The following is a 5,000-nucleotide window of genomic DNA, read 5'->3' on the forward strand; positions in this document are numbered from 1 at the left end:
TATATAAAAGGTGGCAGAAAGTAATTTCCTCATTCAGCCGAAAGTTTATGAGGAAATTGATACATGGTCAGTTTTGGAGGTGAAACAACAAAACCGTAATGGCTTGTTTATTTTTAAGAATGAGAAACTTGGAGAGTTAGAAAAGGAGAAACCGTAATTTGGTGGCTAAAAGATATAGATAATTCGAATGCCGTACAATTCAAGAAAATAATTATACAAAGCACGGATGAAAATGGTTGTTGGATGAATTTTATGACTTTGCCAGAGTGACTTTACCTGAAATAGTTCCTGTAGACAAAAGACGTCAATGAAACTTTATAGCAAATGTGGAGATTGCAATGGAAACAAAATTAAGTGGGATGTTTGAAAGTAAACAAACAGGTCCTATTTGATAATTTCGTAGAAATAAAGAAATGGCAGACTTGTTGATATAACTATTTTGACGTATAAAACATGCTCCAGTAAGAGTCTTATCGTCTTGTAGAAAATCACTCATATATTCTATTAAATAGTTTTTCTATGAAAACACTAAAATGACCAGAATACCTAAAATGTAAAATAAAGAGATAAATTTCATTGCATTTTATTGAAACGAAAAAAAAGAAATATATAAGAAGTTGAATAGTATTCTGTTATTATCAGTGTTCTGCAATCATTATCTGATCAAATAAGTATTGTATATTAGTTTGGAAAGAAAAATCTGTTATATGAAAATATCTAAAGCAAGAACTGTTCTATTTACAAGAGATTTCGACTTCAATCATACTCTGATTTAAATAAAAGGTTCACTTGCAAACAACAATGGTTAGCAGTCGAGGAAAATGTTGTTAGCAGTCGAGGAAAATGTTGAAACCAGCCCCCACCAAAAAAAAAAAAAAAAAAAAAAAAAAAAAAAAAAAAAAAAAAAAAAACATTATGTACAGTATTCTATATATTGCTCAACAACAGTTTTTTTATACGTAACCATGATTCACAAATTTACTTTCTTTACAGTATTTTTCAACATGCACAACATTTTTCAAAATAGAGCCTGTGAAGGTTTTAAACTCGAAAATCCAGCGTTTTGTAGACATGTACCCATAACACATATTTCCATTACTCACTAGCTACCTAGTTTGCCACTGACTTTGATGACTTTTAGCGACTGCTCAACGTACCACTAAACATTTGTGAGTCAACTAAAACATGATTAGGACAAAATGAAGTGATAAAGTACAGACGCATCTTTGATCAAAGGTAAATTGAATCTCTTCCAGGGCAATAGGATGCGACTGTGATGATATTTGTCTGGCTTACTACATCAAAGAAAGAGAAGATTCACACAGCTCGTGCTGCGACCGATGGGAAAGCGGGAAAGGAGTGGCCGAACTGGACGAGGAAGACAACGAAGAAGTGGAAGAAGAAGAGTATACAATGGAGTACGTAATGGCTGCCGACCTTGTCAGCTACAAGATAATGAAAAAGGATGCTTTTCTCTTCGGCGACAGGGAGACGAACGATGGAAATGAGTGTTACGAAAGGACCACTAGCTAAGTGTCCAGCGAAGGTACGGTCTGGGTGCGTCGAGCCGGGATCTTGGCGGCTGCTGGGACCTTATGAAAAGAGAATGCTCTCACCAGTTTGGCTGTGTGCGCTGCATGGGATCTTATTTTGCATGGGAAGCATGTCAGAAGATGAGGATCACAGTGTTCTCTCTCTCTCTCTCTCTCTCTCTCTCTCACTCTCTCTCTCTCTCTCTCTCTCTCTCTCTCTCTCTCTCTCTCTCTCTCTCTCTCTCTCTCAAAAAAGCATATGTCCAGCTTGTGGGGCAGAATATTTTTATACTTATCTTACCCCGATTTTTCCACGGTTGATGATTTTTTTTTTAATAAAGGGCCAAAAAGACATTATAGCTCTATTCATGAAATTGAATCTTCAAGATATTAGGACTGGAATTGAATTACAATTGGAATATTTGAATGGGGTTGATTGTTAATTTTTACTAAGTAAAACGAAGTTTTCATATTTAACTCAGATTTACCTCTCGTATCTGTATTCTAAAATAATTTTTCTTTTCAATAGATATTCTCTTTCATTATTACACATATCCTGGATGAAAATCTTGACACTGTTTTAAGTTTTTTAGACCAAAATGCAGATGGGATAATCTGATTGACAAGGGGTGTGATAAAGATGAATTAGAAATATGTAGAGAAAAAGTTATGCTTGTATGAATTCCTCTTCAGTCAATAGACATTATAGATTTATTTTTTTGTTTGTTTTGAACCATCGCCAACTAATATAATACAAACACTCTCGTGGTCTGCCTATTCTTTATTATTAGGATACTACCACTAGGGAGTTTTTGGTTCTTTTAATTAGCCAGATAGCACTACATTGGACTCCTCGCTGGTTACGGCTTATATTTCCATTTATCTACACATGCACCAAATAGCCTGACTTAGTTTTTACCCATTCTCCTCTTTCCTCATATACCTGACAACGCTAAGCTAATAAAAAAAAAAAAATTCTTCTGCACTCAAGGTGTTAACTTGTGCAGTGTAATTGTTCAGTGGCTACATTCTACTTGTAAGACCAGAAGAGACTCTTTAGCACATAGTGAGCAGATCTTCTAGAAGGACATTCCAAAATAAAACCAAGTTTTCTACTCTTGGGTAGTGCCATAGCCTCTGTATCATGGCCTTCCACTGTTTTGGGTTAGAGTTCTCTTTCCTTAGGGGATCACCCAGGGACACTATTATAAATACTTCCTTATATCCTTTTCCTGTTGGAGCTCTTGAGCTTATAGCCTCCTTCTTTTGCGAGTAGGATTGTAGCTTAGGTAGTAATGATAGAAATAATTATTATTATAATTATCGAGCTTTATATACAAATGTATTATTATTTCAGGTTATTCCGCAAGAAGCCACCAGACAAAGCTCTAGAAGGAGTCATGAGGAGATTGCTCTATTTAAGTAGCATGTTGAGTAATGTTTCTCTTTTTTTTAAATTCATTTTCTTGAAAAATGCTATTTTTTTCAGTGTAACCTTCGAGTATTAAATTTACTAGCCCATATATGGTAATTGATCAGTTTTATGTTGATGTTTGAATTAAACATTTATTTGTTAGTTATGTGATGTTATCGAGAGGTCCTAACTGCGCGCGCACACAAACATATACATACACACACACACACACACACACACATATATATATATATATATATATATATATATATATATATATATATATATATATATATATATATACATACATATATATATATATATACATATATATATATATATATATATATATATATATATATATATATATATATATATATATATGATAAATTTTTGCACATTTAAACGTGTTTCTCATATTTCAAATAAGCCATATATATTAATACATTAAAGTCAGCGTGGCTGAGTGGCATGGTCACTGGCATACAGGTACCCTGGAATAGGGTTCAACAGTTTTCACATATAGCTTTCAGATCTGCGGAATTTTGTTCTTGCGCCTGCTGTTACATGGGGGAGCATCTCCCGTATTCAGTGATCAGGATAATCCAGCTGCCTGTTCTTCCTCCTTTTCTGATTTTAGTAAAACGAAATTTTATCCAATGAATATGTTACTTGTACGGTTTGAATACAGAGTTTATGTAGCTGGAATTTCTCTGAAAATATTGTTTTTTTAGCAATGAATGGGTTACATATACGGCTTGAATACAGTGAATACAGGATAATATGTAGCAGGGTTTTCTATTAAAGTGAATTATTTTCAATGAATAGGTTTCATATATGTTTATAGGCTACACGTAGCTGGAATTTCTCTTATATTGTTTGGAATGAATAGGTTTCATATTCGGATTGAATACAGGATAAATGTGGCTGGATTTTTTTCACAAATGTTTAGGCAATACAAAACATAGAATCTATGGTAAATTTCTTATGAATATTAAATCTTTCAATACTTGAATATTTCATAGGAGGAACCACATCAGCAAAAATCAAGCTTATGAAACCATGCTAACATGAACAAATTGTTTATTAATTTATTCTAAAACAAAATAGACATAATTTCTAATTTCATCCTTCCCAACCGTTCCCCCATATTTATATACAACGACTGATTCAATGGTACGTCAACTCCGTTCTTGGTGATGAAATCTCGCTGACCTTTTCTGGGATGGAAATGCTGGCGATGGTGACAGAGCCCTGACCTTTGCATACCTGCCATCCTTCAACGGATGGCTCCTATTGTGTCCCTGAAAGCTGTCACACGAATCGCGGATGGCCTCCGTTCCTCTTCTGACGTCTGCTTTGGATGCAAGGAATGTCTTCTCCTTTGTATTTTACGGTCTCCTTCTGCTCCTTTTCAAGGCTGGATGGTCACTTAAGGTAAGGCAAACTAGAAGAGAGAGAGAGAGAGAGAGAGAGAGAGAGAGAGAGAGAGAGAGAGAGAGAGAGAGATTTTTGGGCTTTCGGTTTATTTTCCTTATTTGCATTTACATATTCATCTTAACATGAAGGAACTGAATATGATATATTTTGTCTTGACATTTTTACTCATATTTGCTTACTTATTTTATTTTCTCCTCTATCGTTCTCTAAACACAAAAATATCAGACAACCAAGACATACACACACACACACACACACACACACACACACACACACATATATATATATATATATATATATATATGTATATATATATATATATATATATATATGTATATATATATATATATAAGTATATATATATATATATATATATATATATATATATATATATATATATATATATATATATATATATATATATATACATATACTATATATGTGTATATATATGCTATATATATAACACTCAGACACATTCGTATATATATATATATATATATATATATATATATATATATATATTTATATATATATATATATATATATATATGTATGTATATATATATGTATATATATATATATATTTATATATATATATATATATATATATA

General features: G+C 32.6%; 1 pseudogene; it reads left to right on the top strand.

Moving 5' to 3' along the window:
* Positions 1-5,000, top strand: part of LOC137621032 (protein O-mannosyl-transferase TMTC1-like) — a 167,254-nt pseudogene that overhangs the window by 138,414 nt on the left and 23,840 nt on the right.

Source organism: Palaemon carinicauda, chromosome 2 (genome assembly GCF_036898095.1).
Source record: "Palaemon carinicauda isolate YSFRI2023 chromosome 2, ASM3689809v2, whole genome shotgun sequence".
NCBI classification, from domain to species: domain Eukaryota; kingdom Metazoa; phylum Arthropoda; class Malacostraca; order Decapoda; family Palaemonidae; genus Palaemon; species Palaemon carinicauda.